Below are 25972 nucleotides of genomic sequence, written 5' to 3'. Positions count from 1 at the left end.
AGGATTCAAGGAGCACGCCTAAACTCTTAACAACAGCACTCAATAACAACTCAATAACAACAGCACTGCAGAGCCACCCTGATCCAGATGTCGCATAAGATCATCTATGAGGGCGACCAGAACTGTCTCTGTCCCGTGACCTGGCCGGAAGCTGGACTGGAATGGATCCAGTGCGGAAGTGTCCTCCAGGAATCCCTGCAGTTGAGTCACCACCGCCCGCTCTATGACCTTACCCAGAAAGGGAAGGTTTGACACCGGCCCATAGTTCGCCAATGTGGCCAGGTCTGCTGATGGTTTTTTTTAAGAGGGGACGGACCACTGCCTCTTTAAGAGGTGTGGGAAAGATCCCTTCAATCAGGGACCTGTTGATAATGTCCTGTAGTGGTTCACGCAGCCACGTTTGGCTAGCCTTTATAAGCCATGACGGGCACGGATCTAACCTACAGGTCGTAGGGCGCACAGCTGCAAGGATCCTGTCGACTTCCTCCAGACTGAGTGGGCTGAAGGAATCCAAAATTGGACCAGAAGACGCGCTCGGTGCCCCAAGTTCATCTACTGTCTTAATTATGGCGGGTAGGTCATGTCGGAGCGACGAGACTTTATCTGCGAAAAAGCTCGCAAAAGCCTCACAGCCTATTTCCAATTCTCTATTATTTTGTTTGCCCTGCGGCAATTCTGTTAATGACCGAATTATACTAAGCAATTGTGCTGGGCGCGAGGTCGCAGATGCGATTCTGGACGCAAAGTGATCCTTCTTTGCAGTCCGAATAGCCATCTCATAGGTCCTCATAAATGACCTGTATGATGTTCTCGTAGCTTCGTCGCGAGCATGGCGCCATTGTCTCTCTAGTCGCCTTAATCGTCGCTTCATTGATCGCAGCTCCGGGGTATACCACGGAGCGGATCGTGATCGAGGATGAAGAGGACGTCTGGGAGCGATTTCGTCGATGGCCTCGGAGAGCCGGTTATTCCAGGTCTCCACTAGTTCATCCAACGAGTTGCCGGTGGGCCAAGGGTCCCGTATAGCCATCTGAAGCCGCAATGGGTCCATCTGACTATGCGGGCGAGCCAAAATCTGCTCACCGCCTAAACGGGACAGGGGTGGCATGTCCACACGGGCCTTCAGGACTTGGTGGTCAGACCATGGCACTGCCTCGGCAGATATCTGACCCACTGCTACTCCCGCCGCAAAGATCAGGTCTAGTGTGTGTCCAGCCTGATGCGTGGGCGCCGTTACATATTGGGAAAGTCCTAGTGCTGCCATGGAAAGCACTAGGTCTGTCGCACGAGTGGAAGCTGCGTCCTCGGCATAGACATTGAAGTCACCCAGGACTATAAGTCGAGGGTGCTCCAATGCCCAGCCTGTTACAGCCTCCATCAAGGACGGCAGGGCACTGGCTGGTGCGTTAGGCGGATGGTACACCAGCCAGATTACACGGATTCGGAAGTATACGGGGGAAAAAAATTTGGAATCCCCGTATACTGCTGAATACCGCATTTGGAATAGCCGCATATACGGTAGATGCGCGGCTATTTCCGAATATACGGCCCTATTATACCCTATGGGCCATTGAAATCAATGGCAAATAGGGTATATTTGAAGCCACCTGGAGGGGAGGGGGTTTGAGGGAGAGCCCCCAAATTTGCAGGGGACCCTCCCCTCCAACCCCCCCAAGTCCCAAAAAGATTGGGCCAGGGGATCCCATTCCAGGGGCACCCAAAGAGGGTGCCCCTATTCCATCATTATACCCTATGGGCCATTGACATCAATGGCAACATAGGGCATAATTAGAGGCTACTGGGGGAAGGGCAGGGGGTTTGAGGCAGACCTGGCTGCAGCAAACCCAGATGCCAGCTCTCCAGCCCTGCTCCAAACAACACGGGGAGAGCTGGCCAACCACAACAAGCCTGCTGGTTCTGGGTCTCTCACCCAGGTGCCAGCTTCCCTGCCACAGAACACACAATCTACAGATGCCAGCTCTCCAGCCCTGCCCCAAACAACACGGGGAGAGCTGGCCAACCACAACAAGCCTGCTGGTTCTGGGTCTCTCACCCAGGTGCCAGCTTCCCTGCCACAGAACACACAATCTACTCTGTAAAAACAAGAAAGTGACCCAGCCCAAACAGCCCACACACACCCTCGCCAACCCCCACACCAACCAGAGGTAATTTAAAAAAACCAAAACAAAACCAGCAGAATCGCAAAAGGCCAAGTGTTAAAAAAGTGGCCTTTTCACCAACAAGAAAGCTCAGGCCAAATAAGTCAACAACACCCCCACCCCCAGTCCCCCACCCCAGGAAAAGGGACAACCAGGAAAACCAGAAAAAGGGACAACAGGAAAAAAGGCCAAGCAACTCAAGTGTTTAAAAAGTGGCCTTTCACCAATAAGAAAACTCAGGCCAAATCAGTCAACAACAACACCCCCACCCCTAAAACCAGAACCAGGAAAAGGGGGACAAAAGTGGCCTTTTAAACAATGAAAATTAGGCCAAACAGCACCCCCCCCCCAATAACCTGAAGATAAAAGTAACAGCAGCAGCACAACACAGCAGCAACAAATCAAACACTGAATACTTTTAAAACAGTAACAAAACTCAACTTTTAACTATACAGGAACTTTGCCAACCCCCCCCCCCAAAAAAAACCCCTTCACCCTAACCCCAAGAAATCTAAGCCACCCAAATCAGGAGAAGTAAAAGGACACTGCACTTTTAAAAGTCCTCTCACTAAATTAAGATATGGGCAAATTAGCAACCCCCCCCCCCACTCCAGGCCCCTACCCCCAGCAGAACCTAACCCCAACCCCAAATAGGCTACCCACCCAGTACTCACCCACCCAAATCTGGGCAAGTAAAGGGACTCTAGTCCCTTTACCAACAAAAACTAAAACAAGAACCCCAAAACCATCTTACCTTGTCTTCTCTACTCCAGGGAAGTCTGGTAAGGCTGAGTGAGAGAGCAGCAGGCAGCAGCTGAAGCCAAGGGCCAGCCAGCAGCAGCACAATCTCTCTCACACCACCAACCCACATACACCAACACAGCAATGGAGGAGTCCAGCCAGGAAGACTCCTTAAAAAGGTTCTCTGGCCCTACAGAGAGCAATTTCAAAAAATAGCACTGCTCTCTGATTGGCCAGACAACAGTGCTTACTTGGATACTCAAGTAAGCAAAAGATCAAAATAACAACAATGTAGCTGATGGCTGGGCCATCAGCTACACAACAGCCCTGCAAAGCATGCATTTGCAATGCATTTTGCAAATGCATGCTTTGGATTGGCTGCTGGGGCTCCTCTCCCCCCCCCCCCCGATCCCAGAGAGGCTATGGGAGAGGCGGGAAGAGGCCACTAAAGGCGGGAAAGTAGGCAAGCAGCTCCACTGAGGCTGCAGAAGCTACTTTCCCACCTTTTCCATTGACAGCCGTATACTTTCGAATAGTTATTCGGCAGTATACGGCGAGCCGTATTTGGCTGCCTCATAATAGGCAGCAATGGGAATCGGCTACGGCCAATTCCGTATACAGCCGGATCAGTGTTGATTCGGCTGTATATACGGTTTGGCCGAACCGAATGCACACCCCTAGTCTGTAGACCAAGTCCTATGAGGAAAGGTTGAAGGAGTTGGGCATGTTTAGCCTGGAGAGGAGGTGGCTGAGAGGTGATATGATCACCATCAAGTACTTGAAGGGCTGTCATCTAGAGGATGCTGTGGAATTGTTTTCTGTGGACCCAGAAGGTAGGACCAGAACCAATGGGTTGAAATTAAATCAAAAGAGTTTCCAGTTCAACATTAGGAAGAACTTCCTGACAAAGCGATTCCTCAGTGGAACAGGCTTCCTCGGGAGGTGGTGGGCTCTCCTTCCTTGGAGATTTTTAAACAGAGGCTAGATGGCCATCTTCCTGCATTGTGCAGGGGGTTGGACTAGATGACCCTGGAGGTCTCTTCCAACTCTATGATTCTATGAAAACAATGCAAAACAAGCGCAGACACACACACACTCTTACTGGCTCCTCTACAAAGACTTCTGAAAAGTACAGGGGCTACGCTGCTCTCTTTCTCTCCCCCCTCTCCCTTTCACACATACACACACTTGCTCTGAAATGAAAGCAAAACAAACTAAGGGACTCTGCTCTCTGACGAGGCTCTGCTACTGACCCTTCCCCATGAAGTGCTTCCTGCTCTTATTTAAAGGCACACACACACGTTTTAAAATGGGACCTGTTTGCAGGTTTCTAAACCTGCTGGAGATCTAGAGGTAGATGGTGGCTGTGGGGATGAGGCTTCCCCCCACCGGTCAGCTGGCTGGGGGCAGGGTGAAGACTGTAAAACTAGGGTGTCATGAGCCCTGATGAGGGGGAGCTGAAAGGGCTAACAGACCTGGAAGAGTTTCCAGCCAGTTCCTCAGCTGAACAACCAGCAGCTGGCCCATCAATCACTCTCCCCACATTCAGGCACCGGTGTCAGCTGTTGACAGTCAATCTCCTCCAAGCTCTCCCCCTCCCATCTCAAGAGTTTGAAGCAGGCTCCAGAAAGAACTTTCAGAGCGAAGACATGAGGCATGCCGATGCTTCAGATCTCTCAGCCCTGAGTTCTAGCAGAGTTGCTGCCACCTAGGGAGCAGGCTGATCCACACTTGTGGCTTGCATCCACACTCCTTCATGAACCTGACCTGCTTGAATTCCTTGGCACCCTGACCCTTTGGCTTTTGGACACTGACTTCTGTTTCTGGTTTGCTATTTTGCTTTGGTGACCTGGCTCCTGCTTGACTTCCTGGACTTTGACCTTGGTCTTACTTTGGACTCCTACTTGCCTGCACCCTGAGAACATGACACGGGGGATCCCCCACTGAGACCTGGGGATTGGGAAGCCTAGCCCCCAGACTAGGGAAGGTAGGTAAGCACATAGGCTTTGACTTCCCAAAACTAGATTTGGCTTGATGTCCGAACTTCCTGTGAAAAGCTGTGACATGCATTCAACAGAAACCCATATACTAAACCACATATTAACATTACCACAATGTGCAAAGTCAAGGGAAGGTGGGCAGGGAAGCAGGAGCAGATTGTTGCCATTGGCACAGGCCACAGCTCTCTAAGAACTGACGGCGCAGACCAGAGTGAACACTCTGGCTTCAAGGGCTGCACTTGGTAGCCTCACCCCTCCTTTAGCCAGCTCAGCTCCTGATTGACCCCATAAGGCTGGTCATTGCAACCCTGGGCAACTGCTAAGGAGCTGAAAACCTTCACTTTCACTGCCCTGTGACTACAAAAGAAAGACCCAGTTAAGTCCAGGGCTGTTGCTTGTCCTCAAACGAACACAACATTTAAGTTCAGCAATTGCACCAAAAAGGTGAGTATCAGAAAGCAGCTGCTTTAGAAATAGGGCTGTTATTGATCAGGCCTAACAATTCCAAGTTACTTTCACAGCTTCAACAGGAGCAACATAAATACAGCTAGTGTTGTGTGTCTCTTTCCTTCTCATCTCCAGTCCCTGCCCTGCTCCTCCCAGTTCATCCAGAATCTAGGCTAATCAGCACTCTGCAACTGAATAAAGGATGGGCAAAAGAGAAATTGCTCTCCTCTTGATTTTCTCTGTGCCCAGCTGAGATAAAAATAAAGGAAACAACGCTGTTGAACTAAACGACTTTTTCCATTCTAGCAGTCTTTATGTCCTTGAAATTTCATTTGAAATGGAACAGCCTGCTATTTCTGCTTCAAAGAGGAGGGATCAATACAATCAACACATTAAAATGTTCTCAGTTACAATAGAAAACTATATGGGAAAAGAAGAGATGATATGCTTAACAAACATCTATAAATATAAGGCTGTCAGTAAAAAAGGCAAATGTTATTTTTAAGCTCTTGGGCGGGGGATGGAAGAAGCAGGATGAAATCAGTGTTTGACAAATATGGCTTCTGCTCCAGAATTAGTTGTCTATGGGAATACAAAGTAAGATTAATAAGAGATTAAAGGTCTCTGGGTATATGCAGGTCTTTGTCTCTTAACTGGGTATCTATTTTGCTGGTGCGAGAAACTATAAAGGCCAAACATGTGGGAGAGGAATGTAGGAGATGGAATTGCACTTGCTGCGTTCTCTGCAAACTCCATGTACTCATCAGCTCTGTATGCATAGACTGTATGTACATACAACTCTGCTTTTTGTGTCTTAAGTGCCATCTAGTAACTTCTGACACACAGCAACCCTGTGAATTAATGATCTCCAAAACATCTGATCATTAACAACCTTGCTCAGGTGTTGCAAACTGAGGTCCGTGGCTTACTTTGTTTAGGCAATCGATCTCATGCTGGTTCTTCCTCTTTTCCTTCTGCCTCCAACTTTTCCTAGCATTATTGTCTTTTTGAATGACTGTTGTCATTTGGTGTTGTCATCACCAAATATGATCAAGCCTGAACTCTCTCTAGAACCTAAAATGACTAAAGTCAGTACTTTCCCCAAGCCACCTATTGGGGTAACAGAGGGTAGAGGGCTGATATTAGGGCTGGAAGAAGCAGAAAACACTATTCTTAGCCATCACCAACCTCCTGGGGGTGTGGCCAGTCCCAAGGTTGGTTCTCCTTCACCCCCCTGAGCCTCTTAAGGGGACTGCGCTTTTTCATGCAGGGAGACCGCAATGTTCCCCAGCCAATGCCTAAATGCCACAGGAGGCAGGCAGCTTGGTTTGCTGAGAACTGCTGAATGCCAAGCACCTCTTCAGCCTGCTCCTTTCAATTTGAGCTAACTTAGGATAAGCCAGAAGCCTGCAGGTTTGAGTGCCCGGCCATACCATGATGTGCCAGCTACTGGGGTGCGCTGCAGGAAGCTGCCTGAGAGCTCACTGGCTGACATTCAGTGCCACAGCCAATTGCCCCAAATCATCCCTGCTTCCCCCTCTCTACACAGGTACGTTTGGTCTCCCAGCCCATGGCTGGGAGCCTATCTTCTGTTCTACTATGCCCATGAAAGATTAATGACATTTGAATTGTTTACACACCTACTTATCTAGGAGTGAAAGTGAGATGAATTAAGATCCTGTTGTTACTCTGAATTCCTTCAATCAGCTTGGCCCATATCCTAGATCAAAGTAGACATGACATGGGATATTCATGCTCAGGATCTGCCATTTTGATTAGTTTGGTTAGTTCAAAGTAACTGCAAGGGAAGGGAAATTGGATCAAGGTTAACCCTTTCCCCTCTGCTGTATTTCCCATCAAAACTCTCTCCAGAAAGTTGCTATTCATCCTTTGGGGAACACATACAGGTTTGTGCAGTTTTGGAACTGGAAAGGATATTCTAGTCTGTTTGGTGACTTTTACTTAACCATGATTAGGCTGTATCCTGGGAAGTGCTGTACAGCAGGTCCTGGAGTATGCAGACATCAAGCTGAGGTACAATTTTGACTTTATCTGTGGGAGTGGGAAAACTGAAAAGGCTACAACTTAGGAACTAGCAAATACCTATAAATGTTTTCTTTTACAATAAGTAATGAATAGTCCATTACTATATACAAAACATGGCAATCAGCAGGACAAAGAGTGTAGAATGCAGAGATGTGTAGTAAATCCATATTGAGTCAGCTTTGCCCAAGTCTGAGAATATATTTGGATCATAAAATCATAGAATCATAGAGTTGGAAGGGAGCTCTAGGGACATCAAGTCCAACCCCCTGCATAATGCAGGGAACTCACAAACACTTCCCCCTAAATTTGCAGGATCTTCATCGCTGTCAGATGGCCATCTAGCCTCTGTTTAAAAACCTCCAAAGAAGGAGAACCCACCACCTCCCGAGGAAGCTTGTTTCACTGAGGAATCACTCTAACGGTCAGGAAGTTCTTCCTAATGTTGAACCGCAAACTCTTTTGATTTAATTTCAACCCATTGGTTCTGGTCCTACCTTCCGGGGCCACAGAAAACAATTCCACACCATCCTCTATATGACAGCCCTTCAAGTACTTGAAGATGGTGATCATATCACCTCTCAGCCACCTCCTCTCCAGGCTAAACATCCCCAGCTCCTTCAACCTTTCCTCATAGGACTTGGTCTCCAGACCCCTCACTATCTTCGTTGCCCTCCTCCGGACCCATTCCAGCTTGTCTATATCCTTCTTAAAATGTGGTGCCCAAAACTGAACACAATACTCCAGGTGAGGTCTTACCAGAGCAGAGTAAAGCGACACCATCACATCACATGATCTGGACACTATTACTTCTGTTGATACAGCCCAAAATTGCATTTGCCTTTTTAGCCACCGCATCACACTGTTGACTCATGTTCAGTGTATGATCCACTAAGACCCCTAGACCCTTTTCGCACATACTACTGCTAAGACAATTTTCCCCCATCCTATAATCATGCATTGGATTTTTCCTACGTAAATGCAGAACTTTACATTTATCCCTGTTAAAATTCATTTTATTGATTTTAGCCCAGTTTTCCAGCCTGTCAAGGTCATCCTGTATCCTGTTTCTGTCTTCTTCTGTGTTTGCAACCCCTCCCAATTTAGTATCATCTGCAAATTTAATAAGCATTCCCTCTATTCCTTCATTCAAATAATTGATAAAGATGTTGAACAAAACAGGTCCCAGGACAGATCCTTGAGGCACTCCACTTGTCACTCCTCTCCAATAAGTTGAGGAACCATTCACAAGCACTCTTTGGGTGCGATCTGTCAACTAGTTACAGATCAACCTAATGGTAACAAGATCCAAACCACATTTTACAAACTTGTTAACAAGGATAGTATGTGGAACTATCAAAAGCCTTACTGAAATAAAATAAACGATGTCTACAGCATTCCCCTGATCCAGCAAGGTAGTCACTTTCTCAAAAAAAGAGATCAGGTTAGTCTGACATGACTTGTTCTTGAGAAAACCATGCTGGCTCTTAGTAATCACTTTCATTCTTTCTAAATGTTCCAGGACCAACTGTTTGATGATTTGTTCTAAAACTTTTCCAGGTATAGATGTCAAGCTGATGGGTCGGTAGTTACCCGGATCGTCTTTTTTCCCCTTCTTGAAGGTGGGGACAACATTCGTCCACCTCCAGTCTTCCGGCACTTCTCCTGTTCTCCAAGAACTCTCAAAAATAATAGCCAGAGGCTCAGAAATTACATCCTCAAGCTCTTTTAGAACCCTTGGATGCAATTCATCTGGCCCTGAGGACTTATTTTCATTTTTAAAAACTAAATGTTTATGTACTACCTCTATGCTGATCCTAGGTTGGAACATACCCTCCTTATATGTTCTGTTTCTGCCATGTTGAGCACTGTTTCCCTCAGAAGAGAAGACTGAGGAAAAGTAGGAATTGAGCAGTTCCGCCCTCTCTTCATTACCTGTTACAATTTCACTTTCTTGCCCTCGCAATGGGCCTACCGTATCCTTGCTCTTTTTCTTACTCTGAACATAAGAAAAGAACCCCCTTTTTGTTGTTTTTAGCATCTTTGGCCAGCCTAAGCTCATACTGAACTTCAGTTCTCCTAACTTTTTCTCTACAAGCACTGGTGATTTGGTTATATTCATCCTTGGTTATAAGGCTCTCCTTCCAGTTCCTAAAGGAATCTTTTTTATTTCTCAAGTCTTTAGAGAGCTGTTTATGGAGCCACTTTGGCTTCTTTAGGCTTTTTCCATTTTTTCTTCTTATAGAAATCATCTGTGATTACGTTTTCAGCATTTTGCTTTTGAGAAACTCCCACCCCTCCTGAACCCCCTTCCTCCTAAGTATTTCTGACCATGGGATTTTACCCAGCATAGTTCTAAGTTTATCAAAGTTTGCCTTTCTAAGTCCAACCTATAAGTCTGACTACGTATAGCTTTTTCCTTCCCTAAGACTGTAAATTCCAAAATCACATGATCACTACTGACCAGGGTGCCCACTATTTCCACTTCTTCAATCAATTCTTCCTTGTTGGTAAGAATCAAATCCAAGATAGCACATACCCTTGTTTCCGTCTTCACTTTCTGGAAAAGGAAGTTGTCAGCAAGACAAGTCAGGAATCTATTTGACTTTTCATTTTTAGCAGAGTTGGACTTTCAACAGATGTCTGGGTAATTGAAATCTCCCATGATCACTGTATCCCTTCTCTTGGAGAACTTTGCAATCTGCTGTAGAAGTATCTCATCCAAGTCCTCTGACTGACTTGGTGGCCTATAGCAGACCCCCACAATAATATTACTGTTATTTCTTACTCCTTTTATTTTTACCCAGATACTCTCAACTGAGCTGCCATGCTCAGATTCACATATTTCCTCACAAGTATATACCTCCTTCACATATACTGCTGCGCCTCCGCCCTTTTTCATTTGCCTGTCCCTTTTAAATAAATTGTACCCCTGAATCGTAATATTCCAGTTGTGTGTGTCATCCCACCAAGTTTCAGTAAGGCCTATTATGTCATAGTCTCCTTCCTTTATTATAATTTCCAGTTTGTTTCCCATACTCTGTGCATTAGTGTAGAGACAGCGGAATCCACGTTTTATGCATCCCAAGGGTTTGATTTCCGTACAAGCCTACAAGTTAACATTACCTAGCATATGCACCACTCTTTGCAAATCTTTAATGTTCTTATCCCCAGTTTCTGGCATCATATGAGGCTTTGAATTATCATTTCGCTTCCCCATACAATTTAGTTTAAAGCCCTCCTTATTAGGTTAGCAGGGCTGTTACCAAACATCCTTTTCCCTACCACCGTACGGTGCAAACCATCTCCTGATAGAAGACCACCATCTCGAAAGCGTAAACCGTGGTCCAGAAATCCAAATCTTTCCTGAAGACACCATCGACGTATCCAGTCATTGATTTGAAGTAGTCTTCTTTCTCGTTCTAAGCCATGGCCTTCAACAGGAAGCACTGATGAGAACACAACCTGTGCACCCAGCTCCTTCACCTTCTGACCAAGAGCCACATAGTCATCAAAGATTTCAGGTTTTCACGGCTGGTAACATCATTAGGGTTTGTAGAGTCTTTCGGGATCAAGTGCCGTGTTCTACTGGAGAAAGTTTTCCTTCCAGACGTTTCGTTCTCAGCTGCAGAGAACATCCTCAGTGGCGTTGCAGCCAGAGCAGGCGCTCAGACCTTCTTGGCTGCTGTGCATTGAGTGGGGCCAGGGCTGCTGGAGAGCTGCTATTTCTAGGCTGGAGGGTGTGTGATGAAAGGGCAATTGGTTTGTGGATGTGCCCATTGTTTGGTGGGGCTTCCTGGAAGGGTAGTGATAAGCCACATAGTCCTTTCTAATATGTTCAGGGCTATGAAGGGCAGTATTGTTCGTTCCCACGTGGATCAGTACGAAAGGATAAGTCTTCCAATCCTTTCTGTCACATGCTGGATGCGTGCACCTGGCAGACAGCAGACCTCTTGGGATGACAAGTTCGGTCAGCACACTTTGGGCTCCACCCATCTGAGCAAGGAGTCTCCAATCACCACCACCTTCCTCTTCTTATATTGGGGAGCAGAAGCTCCAGGCTTCTTATCCACAGGATCTTGAAAAACTTTCTTCAAGCTTTGTGGAGGCTAGGAAGTAGCCCTTGTTCCAATGGCTCAGAATCAGTTACTGTGGGGAGATCCTGGAACCTATTGCTGAGCAGCAGGGGCTCAGAACATCTCCTGATTTTCTTTCTCCTTCAGGTTACATTTTTCCAGGAACCCTCCTCCTCTGTTGGGTCCTCTTCTAATTGCTGAAATACCATTTCCTCTCCTCTTGTCCTTTCAAGAGTGCCTCTTACGTTTTGTCAAGGAAATCCTCATATTCCTTTATACACTGCAGTGTGGACAATCGTGCCTCTAGTCCCTGTATCTTTTCCTCCATCAGGGCCACTAATTTACACTTGCTGCAAGTATAATTCGTGCTACTGTCAGGTAGAAATACAAACATCCCACAGTCTTTACACGTCACTGCTTCTGCTCCGTCACCAGCCATACTGCTGCAATCCATTTCAAAAATTTCTTCACTTCTCTTTAAATCTCACTACCAACTGCCACTTGAAACTACTTTTGAGTAACTACCCACCTTTCTACAGAACCCCTAGGCTAGACCCCTAGGCTAAGAGCCACAAGCCAAGAGCCCTTCAGCTCGTGCCTCTGGCAAGGATGAGCCTTGCAAATTAAAGGCTCAAGCCCCCACCCACCTCTGACTCAACAGCCATATATCAACAGGATATATTTAAAGTGTGAGTTCCCCAGTTATAATAATAATAATTTTTAATTTATATCACGCCCTCCCCGCCGAAGCAGGCTCAATGGCATCACACAATGGCATCACATATTTAGACTTTTAATACAAAGTGAACATTGTGTGTGATCACATGTTCACCAGAAATGTCACAGAGGGGGAAATGTTAGTAAGAACAAAGTAACAACAAAGACCCAGTGGACAAGTCATACCTTCTGTACTTGGTTTAAAAAAAACACACCAGAAAGACATACAAATTCAAAACAGTCAAATTTGCAGTGGCCTCAAATGAAAAGGTTGTAAATTAGATGTGAAGGCAGTCAAGGCAGGAAACATTTGAACACAGATGAGAGGAAAGGGCTTGACTCAGCAGCCCTAACCCCAGTCACCTTCCTAGTCTTGGAGACATATAAGTGGTGGGTGGAGACAACTCTGAGGAACAAATGGTAGTAACCTCTGTTTGATAGCTGGTCATTGGCTTGTAATGTTCCCAAGGTCAGTGTCTGCATAATGTTCTGACCACATTAATGCACCTCTATGGAAACAGCTTACCTGTGCACCTGACTTCAAATAATATGGCTTTTCCATTGTACACGGATCTGTAGTTTGCTGGATCATGTTGGTGCCACTCCCCCCAATTCTTAGTATCTTTATATTTGATAATATTCCTGTGTATATTTTCTGCATAGAATTAAAGCTTAATTCTGCATAGTATTATAGTATCATTAACTTATTATAATGGTGTTTGGGACAAATGCTTTGTAAGTGTGTCTCAGTCAATGAATATGTATGTCTCCTGAAGTGTGAGAAACAATATGAGTTGCTTGTATATTATTCAGCACAGGGTTCTATGTCTTCTTATCTAGTGCTGGCCAAAGTATTAAAAAATTACCTTAAAGTTTCTCACATTGTCATATTATGCCGTTTGTCTAACATTCCCCCTCCTTGCATTGCTGTCCCCAGAATGTGCAGGTTTGTTCTTTTTATACTCATATATTCTGTGTTGACTTCTGAATGCTGATAATAAGGAACACTATTTGGCTATTGTCAACCAGGCACATATTTTCTGGTTAAGATTGGCTGGATAGAACTTTCCTTTTTGAGATGTACAAACCTGATATGAGGAACATATATTTTCAGTCCAACTGTATGCTGCCTAAAATAGCCATATAAATGCATCAAAGATTTAAGGAAAATATGTTTTGCATCAATCCAATCTCCTGTCTTACAAACTGGTTGCTATGAATTGGCAGAGATACTTTGTCAAGACAGCTTATTTATGGATTTTAGTTATTTAGAGAGAGAGATCATCCTTCTTAATTTAAGCAATTGAGAAAAAAGATGTCTTGCCAGCTCAAGAGGGGGTATTGCTTGGCATGAATTACAAACAGCACTGCATCTTCCCTGGAGAAAATTTGGCTGGTAGAGTGCACAGCCCCAGAGTAATAATGTTAGGAAAGAACATATTGTATACATCACCATATACAGCTACTATTATTGTTTATTCAGGTCATCTCTCCACAGACTTGGAGCTGAAAATTTACCTTTCAAATAAATATATCCACCATCTCATTCTTGAATGTATCCAACATGGTGGACATGAACATAATAGAACCATGTGAACAATGGATGAAGCAGATGCCGTTTATGTGTTCCCAGTTTCTGGTATTGAGAGATATGATTTAGCCCTTCAACATAAGGATTTTATTTATTGTTTATTTTAACTATTTCTCCAGAAATTTACTCCAAGGCAGCTGAGAGACAATAACATAGTGCCTACAGAAAACTCAAAACACCAGTATCACATTAACTGGTATTGCACAAATCAAAATTACAAAAAATCAGCCCAATAATGGGACCTTTCCTTTTATTGTTGCTGTTTTCATCTTAAACATCAACCCAGATAAAAAGTTCTGGGGAACACAAATACTCAAAATTTTTGATACATTAGTTATCCCTAATAGCATTATACAGCTGTTGTTTATTTTGTGAACCAGCATATTGTTTATTCTGTGGATTTACAGTCTTTGTATAAAATCATGTCTGGTGCAGTCAAACTGCCATGTTACTAGTTTGGTCCTGTAACACATAGGTAGTAGTGCAGGATATCTCCTTGAAAAAGCCAGAGGTTAGTATATGTTGGGCTACCCTTATATGTGGGTTGAGATCAGTTGCATTCATGAGAGCATCCACTATCCAAACATACCCTTGACCAAAGGATGGTTCATTCCTATCTGAGATGGTTGTCCTCTTCCACGGAGCACACAGCTTTGGGAGGGACACACATGGAGAGGTGAGGGAGGTAGGGGATACCTGCCTAGCTAGTCAGATCAGCTGAATCAACCAGAGCAATCAGTGGGGTGACAGATGTAGCAACCAGATCACCCTCATACCCAATATCCAAACATAAGGCCTTTGAGGAAGGAGACTGAATTGCTTGAAGGAGAAATTGAAATCTGGAGGTAAGGCATAGTTTAAGAATTAATTAATAGATAATGGAATTTTGAACACTTGAAACCCTAGTTATTGGGCCTTTTAAAAATCTGTAATCTGTCCCATTACTGTTTAGAGAGTGGATCAATTTTCTTCAAGGAGCAATGTTAGTAATGTAGGATCAAGTCACAAATATTGTTATGACTACTACCTGCAGTCTGAAGTGGTACAGCTCTTTCTACTATCTCCATCACTTTATTCTGTTACATGTGCAGTGAGATTGTATGTGACAATAATGCTATTTCCAGGAATGCAGTGAAGACCCTCCTTACTGGTAGAAGAAAATCTTTCCCATACGAAAGTGCAACTAGGTAAGGAATCACACAAACATATGTCACATCATTAAAATTTACATGTCACAGAATTTGGGTTATCTTGGTGGGAAAATATGATCTGGAAACTTCAACTGGTCCAGAACATGGCAGCACAGATCCTGATTGGGACACTATGGACTGCACATATTCAACCTGTGCTGTGCCAGCTACACTGGCTCCCAGGTCAGGTTCAAGGTTTTGATAATGGCCTTTAAGGCTGTGAGTGGTCTGGGACCTATGTATCTTCAGAACCACCTCCTCTGGTATGTCCTCCAAAAGAGCTCTCTGTTCCACTGGGAATAATCTACTGGTGATCCCTAGCTCTAAAGATGTCCAGCTGTCTGTGAGCAGAGCCAGGGGTTTTTCAGCCTGGATTCTACCTGGTGAAACTCTCTGCTGAATAACATCCATGCCCTGCAGGACCTTATGCAGTTCCATGGGGCAAGTAAGATAGAGATGTTCTGTCACGCTTTTGGTTGAGGACAACAATGGGCACCATTCTATCTGGCACTCCCTTCACCCCACTTTGCTTTCTCTCACTTGCCAAACAGTAATGTATACTGTATTTATTTGGTGCCATGTAATACTCTTTAATTTTAACTTGACTGTTTTAAATTCAGTTTTATATTGTATTTTTTTGTCGCTAACTACCCTGAGCCCCATGAACTCAGGGAAAGGCAGTATATAAATTAAAATTATAAATAAATAAATAATCTGTGATAAGACGATATATTGTGAAATGTGTGCTAAATCCAGGAAAGTTGAAGTACAGATGCTCTTTACTCAGTTAAATCACTGAGATCTATAACTATTAACTTTGGCTAGATCATGCCCTTTATGTGGCATAAATTGTGGCAATGGCTGAACAGGAAGCAAAATAATGAGTAAATTTCTGGCAATGAAGGAAGTCAGCCTTTACCCTTTTTGTCTGTTTATCCTGATGAAATTTTTTTTGAATATTCAGCAAATCAATGAAGCAAATACAGAGCAATAGAGACAGATAATATGTAATTTTATTGACATACACAAATAAGCATAGCAGTATGGGGGGATTAGAACAGCTTTTAAACGACTAACTTTAAAAAATTGATTATGGATATATACTTTTCTTCATACATTTTCTTTATGGCCGGGCTGAAAATAAAGAGCATTCTATGAATATTTATAACAAATCCCTTCTACCAGAGGATACATTAAATCTTGCAGCATAACAAAACTGAATTACCATGAAATAAACTTTCTTAATTAAACTAATTAAATTTCTTCCCAGTATGTAATTTAGAAACTCTGATAAACTCTGGTTGAAAAGGTTCATTTTTGCTTAAGCTGGCCTAATAGTGTGAGCATCTGGCCTGCATGTGGAAAAGGCTTATTCAGGTCAGTTTGAGGTAACAATAGTTGCTCTCCATGGTGCTGAGATGCTATAGTTGGCCCCCTGGGCTTTGCCAGAGGGCAGTGGTATCATTAGGTCATGATTACACCTAGGCAATAAGATGCATCTGTATTTAATACAGAATATTTAATAATGCAAAAGTTGAAAGCTACAAATAATACAACAATTAAACCATATAGATGGCACCATTTAATTGATCCATCTCCATTTGCTCCATTGGCTCCTCATATGCATGCTGGTGGCTGATACAGGGGGGAACGTGTGGATGAAAGGCAGTGCAGATTGAACACAGCAAGAACAATCAATGTGAGGCAAGCAAGATAAGTGGACAAACAGAACATTTGTGAAGCAAGCCAGTAATGCAGTAATATAATGTAAATTTATTTTTACCCCCCATCTGAATGAAACTTACAGGCCACACATTGTGCATTCTGTTTGTCCAAAAACCCAGCTATTTTTTGCAGTCAGACAAGCATCAAAATCTAAAGTGTATCAAGATCTCTGTGATATAGTGAAAGCCAGAGAGAGATAGTCGAGAGAGAGAGAGAGTCGAGAGAGATAGAGTCGAGAGAGAGAGACTGAAAGCTCTCTAATCTACAGAAGCTGATGCTACAGTAGATCTATCATGGTTGGATTCTGTCAGTGCATCCCATCAGTACTGGCACATCTTTTTGGTACAAGGAGCCAGATGGTAGCAATTCTTCTACTGGCAGACCAAGTTCTTGCCTTGGCAGAATGGTACCTGAGCTGAAGGAACATATCAGTGTCAGTGGAACAGACCAATAACATGGTAACTGGTAAATCATTCTAGATTCACTGTAACGAATGAATATAACTTCCCCTCTAGAGTTTGCCAATATGGAGAGAATAAGTCCCAGTTCAATGGTTATGTGCATGTATGATAAGTGTTTTAATAGTCCTGATATAATGTGCATTACTAGAGCTGCGATCTTATGTACACTTACTTAGGAGGAAGTCATATAAATCCAGCAAGGTTTATTCTGAGTAAATATATGTACAACCAGAATATAAGCCTGAAATCTGAATCACATTTATAGGAGTACCTGACATTTAAAGAAACAAGTGGTCTAGAAATCAAATGAGAAAACAAATATTTAAAGAAATTCAAAAGCAACAGCTTTAGCAATTACATCATCTTCAATGTTTATATGAGCATGAAAAGCAAAGGAGTGGAATTGTTGTCCTATGAGAGAGCAAATGGTACCTTCTGCCATGGCATCAAATTTAATATTGGCAGTCTCCTGTATCTCTCTGGTTCCATATTTGGAGGCTGGCGTCTGATTTCCTGGCACCAGTAGTGCCACAAAGGTTCCTGACAGATGTGGACAGAGAGATGAAAATTGCTTAGTTAACCTTGCTATACATCTGTTTCACTGGGGTCTTCTGTCTGATGACCCATGAGAATAGGGGAGGCTCCAGAAGGAACTCAAAGCTTTAATAATTTACATGCACTCAATTAATCTTCCTTACACAAAACTAATTAGCAGGGGAATGTTTAAAGTGCCTTTTTTAATATTGATCAACTTGTGGGAAAACAATGAAGTCATAGAATAAGGGCTCAACTGGTAAGACCCATTTTATAAAAAACCCCCCAAACAACTGTTTTGTAAACATCTTAACAAGAGGAAATACAGAATACTAAGTATAAGTCAGATCATTTGTTTCTCATTTGTAAGGTTTTAAAGATACCATGCAGAAACTTTTAGCCCAATGTCTGATACTGACTTTTTGCTCATTAAGGCCTTATTCTGCAAAGAGGCATTCAAAATGGGTGGAAGACAGGTCTGAACCTACTCAAGAGAGCACTTCCAAAACTGAGTTCTTAATTGCCATGTCATAAAAATGCCTTTTAAAAATGTTTACTCCGTAGCACCTGCATGATGCAGCAGATCTTGTAAGAGCATCATTAGCTACTTAACGTACCAGCTAATGATTATCGGAGTTTAAAAGGAAGCAGATGCATCCTGGGATCTAGGTACATGGAAGGTTAATGACACCAAATGGAACATCTGTAATAGCTTTGATAGTGACCAAGATTTGAAGCATTCTGTTATAGGTTGAAGTCAACATACAGGCATAGCAGCTGTGCAGCGGAAGGGCAACACATATGCCTATTTTACCACATATTAACTTTGCAACAAGACCAATTGATTTCACTGGATCATTTTTCCAAGGAGGAGCTAATTTTTTACTTTGTGCATATCTAAATACAAAATAAATCAGCTCATTATAGGGTGTGACTCTCTTTGATTCAAAAGTGACCTGACAAAATATAGGTGATACCTATCATACAGAAATTTTTTTGATAAAAAAACTTTCTTATGAAAACCATTTCCTAGGGGGGAAATTGTTTATCTTTCTGATTCTATGCTGACTCAACCAAAGTTTTTGCAGAAGAGCAGCATGCAATTTTATGCAAAATGCTACAGTTTGTCTAAATATTTTGTGTCCTTGACATTGCAGGATCAAATTACAGTTTGTAATCCTGTTTCTCCATGTACTAAGCTTAAGTATTATAACTACCTTTTTTGTACATTGCTGTCCTACAAGATTACCTCTTAGTCAACTGTTTTTGTTTTTGTTTTGTGTTTGGTAAATGAAAAAACATCAATCATATTGCCAGGCTGGCATTTTTTCATTGCACCAGGCTCAGCAATTGGCCCCTTTCCTTATGCATCCTGACCTAGCCGCAATAACTCATGCAGCAGTCACCTCCAGGTAGACTATTGTAACTTGCTTTATGCTGATCTGCCTTTGAGACTGACCCAGAAGCTCCAGTTGATCCAGAATGTGGCAGTGTGAGTCCTGATGGGAATGTCATGGATGGCACACATACAACCTGTGCTGCACCAGCTATACTGGCTTCCAGTGGAGTTCTGAGTCAAGTTCAAGGTTTTGGTGCTGACCTTTAAGACCTTAAGTGGTCAGAGACCCATGTATATGCAGGACTGTCTCTTCTGGTATGTCTTTGGGAGAGCGTTATGCTCTCTAGATAGCAATTTGCTGGTGATCCCTGGCCCTAAAAATGTTCAGCTGTCTTTGGCCAGGGCCTTTTTAGTCCTGGCCCCAACCTGGTGGTACTCTCTGCCAAATACCATCAGGGCCCTGTGGGATCTTATGCAATTTCACAGGACCTGTAAGACAGAGATGTTCTGCCAGGCTTTTGTTTGAGGTCAGCAACAGTTTTCAGTCGGGCTGGCACCATCTCTTTCTCTCCAGGCTGGTCTGCCCCCCCCCCCCAAATAATGTGGCCACAGTCTGGAACAGAAAACTGAGATAAATTTTACCATCTGACTTTTTAAAAGGTTTATTGTACTAGTAGTATTTTCCATTTTTAATGGTTTTGATGTTTTTGTGAAATGATGTACATCGCCCAGAACTTTGCAGTATAAGGGATTGGGTGATCCATAAATTTAATTTAACAAATAAAATGTTTTTAAACATGAAAGTTGTGCAGACATTTACAAAGCCACTACTTCTGAGGATATTTTTTTAAAAAAGAGAGACATTCCTAATTCTACACACATTTAATGTTTGATGTGGTGTACATGTATTTCCTACTTGTCTACACATATCCATAAAGCATTATCATGTGTGATTAGAATAAGGCCCGCTTTCCAAGCTAAACTGGAATCCTCACTAAAATAAGTGTAAAGAAGCTGCTTGTCTTCCACCAGCTCTCAATCTGTATCTGCAGAGCTGCTGTCTTAGGATCTGCACCCAACTTTAGATACCTTTAAACCTAGTAGTAACTGCCACATCTGTAATACAGAACCTTTGTGACTCATAGTGTAATCCTAACCAGAGTTTTATCCTTAGAAAAGTGTTACTTGGACCCTTAGAAGGATTACTTGTACCCTTAGAAGACTATTGTTATAGGTTAAAGTCAACATACAGGCATAGCTTGAAAAATGCAGACTGATATAGAGTGCAATCAGAAGATATAGTTTACTAAGAGGAGCTATATATTTTGACTAAGGAATTGGTAAAATAATAAGGCAGTAAAATAATAGCAGATACTCCATGCTAGTGCCAAATGCTATAAATTCACTAAATATTCAGTTACTTCAGGCACCCAAGTGCTATGGCTGTACCACTCAAGATGGAAGGCAAGAGGCCAGAAAGAGCCCAAAACAGAGCAAGAGAGAATTATAGCTATCATTCCTGAAACCCAATGGGGTCCAATACCAAAGTAGGTGGCTGGATGTCAGATAATTATGAAAGGAAAAGAAGTGGGGCTAAATCTCATTCCAAATGGGAAATTTAGTAGTTGCTCAAGTCCTTGCAATCTGGAGCCAGCAATGGTGTACATCTTAGGGCAGATTCTGACCCTAATTACTGGACAAGCAGTCAAAAATAAACAAACAAAACATTCTTTTATTTCCATGTTTAAAAGATAAGGTGGGGCTAGGTGTAACATAAATGCTTGTCAAAAGGAAAGAAGAGGTGGCTCAGGATATTGGAAACCATGACAAAAAAAAGCTGTGAGAAGGTGGATTTCAGATGGTAAAGGACTGGGTTCAGATTCAAGTTTATCCGGAGATTGGATGGCAATTCAAACAGTATAAATTGGATCTACTTTAATTCCCAATAGGAAGGCTATGTTTTTTTTCCTACTTGTGCTTCCAGAACAACAACAACAGGATTTATACCCCACCCTTCACTTGGAGTCTTAGACCAGCTTACAATATCCTTTCCCTTCCCCTCTGTACAACAGACACCTGTGAGGTAAGTAGGGCTGAGGAAGCTCTTGAGAGAACTGCTATTTAGAGAACAGCTCTGAGAGAACTTGTGACTGACCCAAGGTCACACCAGCAGCTGCATGTGGTGGAGTGGAGAATCAAACCTGGTTCTCCTAGATTAGAGTCCACACTCTTAACCTCTACACCAAACTGGCAATGGTCATCTTATATCTGCATACAAGGTACAAGTATGTATAATAATAAACCCCCTTTTTTATAACTTTGGGGCATCTTATATTCATTGTTGTCTTCCTTAGAGTAATGGATCAATAGGCCATTGTAGATAATGAGATGGAGGCTTATCAAAATATGGTTCTTGATCCTCTGTGTTGATACTGGAAATTCTGATAGCAAGAAGTTCTGTTAGTGGCAAAAGGTATAATAATGACTGTAGGTGTTTGATTAACTGTTCGAATGCTGACATTGGATGAGGTGAGGTGTTCTTCCAGGTGACTCCCTGGGAGAACTATTCTGCTGTGGTAAGCATGGTTGAATAAGGTCTACTTCTGTTATTCCTGACTATATACCTTTTATTTCCACAATGGGCACAGACTCTTTACTTGCATGATAGGAAAATAGAGATAAAGACAGGTCCCCAAGGAGAGTCTTGGGGAAAAAGCAAAAGCTTCTTGACAGGAATGTGCTTAGGATGGAAGTCTTTATTTTTGGAAGTATACATGCATATTGTTTTAGACTATCTCATCAATTGAACAAAGACTAGGGAGTTGAACAAATGGTAGGCAGTGAAAAAGCTTCACAGTTTCAACTGAGTGAGGAGGGTCCTCTTTAGAATTGGCATTTTTTACCTGCTGGACTCCTGTATTCTAAAGCTGCCCTGAGCCTGCTTCAGCGGAGAGGGCAGGATAGAAATCTAATATATAAATAACTGCCTAGCAGGTTGAAGTTATGCAACTTATTATTTTCTTAGTACAGAGATTCAGTGGTTGAAAGAGTTTCATGTGCCACATTTCTGATTATTGGGAAGCTACTGAGGTACAGGAGTCCTTCCAGAAATTGCCTTTTGATCCTATTTTTGCTTCTTCCTTGTTGCCTGTATTCTAGAGATAGGGTTGCAAGTGTGCTTTTCCTAGCAAAAGTATTGTCTGCTGTGTGTCAGGCAGGAATAGAAGGAGTGAAGCTTTCACTATCTATCACTATCTTCTATCATGAAGAGGTACATATATGTTGCATTTTTGCAGGTCATGCAGTTGCTGATGGCACAGTGACAGACTTCTATAAATCACATGATTTGCCTCCTTTCATTTTCCTCCTCTGAACTACAAAGTAGGCAAAGTAATTTCTTGCTCTGCGTTTCCCTTGGCAATAGAAATTAGAATGCCATATTCTTAAGTCCTTAGTCTAAATATAGTCCCCCCAAAAAGGAAAAAAAAAGAATAAAATCCCTGCATCAGCTACTAACATTTAAGAGCATATGGATTTTAGATGCATGTAAAAAGCTTGCAGTGCTGCAGTCCTACTCATTTTTCATCTGGGTGTAAATACAATAAAATTGTTGGACAGAATGGAGAAGAGGAGGGATCCCATTCAACAAGGTCTGGTGTAATAAATGGAACACAATATGTGGAAAACATACTTAAGAATGAAATTAGGATCAAGTGGCAAGTCTAGCATTTACCACAAAACTCCAAGCTAATTTTTCATAAAATAAAAAATCCCTGAATTGAGAAATATGTGTGACTTTTAGATTGGATTGTGCAGTGAAGAGTATAAAGAAAGAAGGAATAATAAATCATTGGACTGTATGTCAGAGTAAATGGTACAAGATAAACCCCTGTTGGAATTGTCAAGAAGGTGACCTTAGGAGCGGCAACAGAAAACCTTAAAAAAAGAAAGAAAACAAAAGATCAATGTTGCCTTTTAAAACTCTGAAGGAAATCTGTCTCTGTTGTCTCTTCCTAGAATTGTTTATTTTCTGTTATAATTTTCTGTTTATTAAATGAATTATGACCCTATCTAGGGAACACGGAATGAAGATGCTGGGGGTGTAAAGCTATTTGTAGCAAATGAATGCCAGCTGTATGCGATTCAGAACATCATATTGAATTGGCCAGAAAGGAGAATCTGTACAGCTCTTAAGAATTCAGCCCTGCTTTTGTTAGCTTTTTTCATCTTAGGCTATTGATTCAGAATTCATCATATACTGGTGAACAGACAGAATGGCTTCATGGATGCTGATTTAGAAATGGGCCAAACAATGGCAACACACATAGAATTTACAACAACAACAACAAAATTTTATTTATATCCCGCCCTCCCCGCCGGAGCAGGCTCAGGGCGGCTAACAACACAATTCAAGTTTAGCTATACAGATAGATAAAATTACAGTTAAACAACATGAACATTTAATTAAAAATCTGCTTAAGTTTTACAATTAAATTAAATTAAATTAAATTAATAAAAGTGCTAATGCTATGTTTACTTTATGTTTGCTTTTATGATGGCGGTTTCCTTAGCAATTTCCATTTTCATCAGCGAAAGCCAGTCGGAAGAGGAAGGTCTTGCAGGCCCTGCGGAACTGTTCAAGGTCCCGCAGGGCCCACATTTCCTCTGGAAGTTGGTTCCATAGGCTCGGAGCTATAGAGGAGAAGGCCGATTGCGGGTACATTGCAACTTCACCTCTCTCGGTCCGGGAATAGTCAACAGGTTTTTCCCGGCTGACCTCAGTGCTCTCTGGGGTTCATATGGGGAGAGACGGTCCCTAAGGTAGACAGGTCCTCGACCATATAGGGCTTTAAAGGTAATGACCAGCACTTTGTAATGGACCCGGTATATAACTGGCAGCCAGTGCAGTTCGCGCAGCCCAGGCTGTATGTGTTCCCATTTAGGAAGCCCTAACAACAGTCTGGCCGCTGCATTCTGCACCAGCTGCAGCTTCCGGGTTCGGTACAGAGGCAGCCCCATGTAGAGGGCATTACAGTAATCCAGTCTCGAGGTGACCGTTGCATGAAGCACCATTGCCAGATCTTGGCACTCTAGGAAGGGAGCCAACTGCTTTGCCCGCCTTAGATGGAAAAAGGCTGACTTGGCAGTGGCTGCAATCTGGGCCTCCATTGATAGTGCAGGCTCCAGTAAAACTCCCAGGCTCCTAACCCGGTGTGGCGCTTTTAGCGGCGCCCCGTCAAAGACAGGGAGAGGTATTTCCCCTCCCCGAGCGCCCCGACCTAGACAGAGGACTTCTGTCTTCGCTGGATTCAATTTCAGCCCACTCCTCCTCAACCAAGTTGCCAAATCCTGCAGGGCCCGGTCTATCAGAATTTACTGATTCTTCAGATATATCAGCTCTTCCCAGGGCAGGAAAAACCTGCAGAGGAGGAGATTTCTTGCCAGAGTTGACATTTGCCCTGATATCTGCAGCACAGAGGGAAGAGTGTATACTATGTGTTTATCTTAACAATGAATTGTTTTTTTGTGCTGGATCCCTTGCCCTATTTCTGAAGCTGTAGAGCAGGCATGGCCAATGGTAGCTCTCCAGATGTTTTTTTGTCTACAACTCCCATCAGCCCCAGCCAGCATAGCCAATGGCTGGAGCTGATGGGAGTTGTAGGCAAAAGACATCTGGAGAGCTACCGTTGGCCACCCCTGCTGTAGAGCATGATACATTTATAACAAGTAATCAGAATCCCCTGTTCATCCTGGGATTCAAATATTTGCTTGAATAGTTTCTGGAAAGCTCATATTTCTTTAACAATGTAGAAGACCTGAGTTCAAAGAGTGGGAGTGCTGTTCTGTTTCAAACTTGGTGTATTGAGGGCTGCTCTTTGTAGATATGATGGTAGGATGAAAGTAAAGCTGAAGATAGGAAGGACTGAAGCCCATCATAGATTGAATTTATCATTTGGTATATCTAAAATGGTGCTGCTTCAAGTACTAGTGGAGGCTTCTGAGCAGTCTTTAGGATTTCACATTTAAAGTACACAGACTACTCACTGGGAGCAAGGAACAGCTTTAGCCTCCCATCATTCTAATAGTATCCTTGAGTGTGCTGTTTTTTCTTTGCTTCACAGGCATAAGGGTTGCTAGGGTCTATTTGTCTATGTACTTGGGGACTCTGCCACTGTGAGGTCAAAGCCAGTACTCCAATTTTGTGCAAGGTTGCCCTAGCCTAGTGTCTCTGTGTACAAGGACAGAGATCTGCATCTGATACATACTTTGGCCAGCAGCCAAAAAGTTGCTGTCAAAATGGCAGACATTTTCTTAATAAATAATAATAATTAACTGTTTTCTTGATACGAAAGCCACGTAGTTTTAAAAAATCATTGCAAAATGCATTGTGTCATACAGCTAGGGTTGCCAAATCCAGTTCAAGAAATATCTGGGGATTTTGTGGGTGGAACCAGGAGAATGGTTGTGATCAGCATAATTGAACTCCAAAGGGAGTTCTGGCCATCACATTTAAAGGGACTGCACACCTTTTAAATGCCTTCCCTCCGTTTGAAAGAATGAAGGATAGGGGCACCTTCTTTTGGGGCTCATAGAATTGGACCCCCTGGTCCAATCTTTTTGAAACTTGGGGGGTATTTTGGGGAGAGGCACTAGATGCTATACTAAAAATTTGGTGCTTCTACCCCAAATCAGAAAATCATGGAGAATTGATCCGAGGGTATCTGGGGCCTGATTTAAAGTTGTACCATGATGCAGTATGTTTGGTGTGGATCAAAGAATGGATTACGCTATTAAATAGAAAACTACTGACACTAGAAGGTCATGGAAATATTTTTGGTTGGCATGCTTATATGTATTATGGAAAAAATAAGATGGACAGGTTTTTTTCACATCATTATATAAGAAGAAATTTGCTGAATATGTCAAAATACAAAAGATATGGGGATGA

The sequence above is a fragment of the Heteronotia binoei genome, chromosome 2 (genome assembly GCF_032191835.1).
Source record: "Heteronotia binoei isolate CCM8104 ecotype False Entrance Well chromosome 2, APGP_CSIRO_Hbin_v1, whole genome shotgun sequence".
NCBI classification, from domain to species: domain Eukaryota; kingdom Metazoa; phylum Chordata; class Lepidosauria; order Squamata; family Gekkonidae; genus Heteronotia; species Heteronotia binoei.
This window is presented reverse-complemented; position numbering follows the sequence as displayed.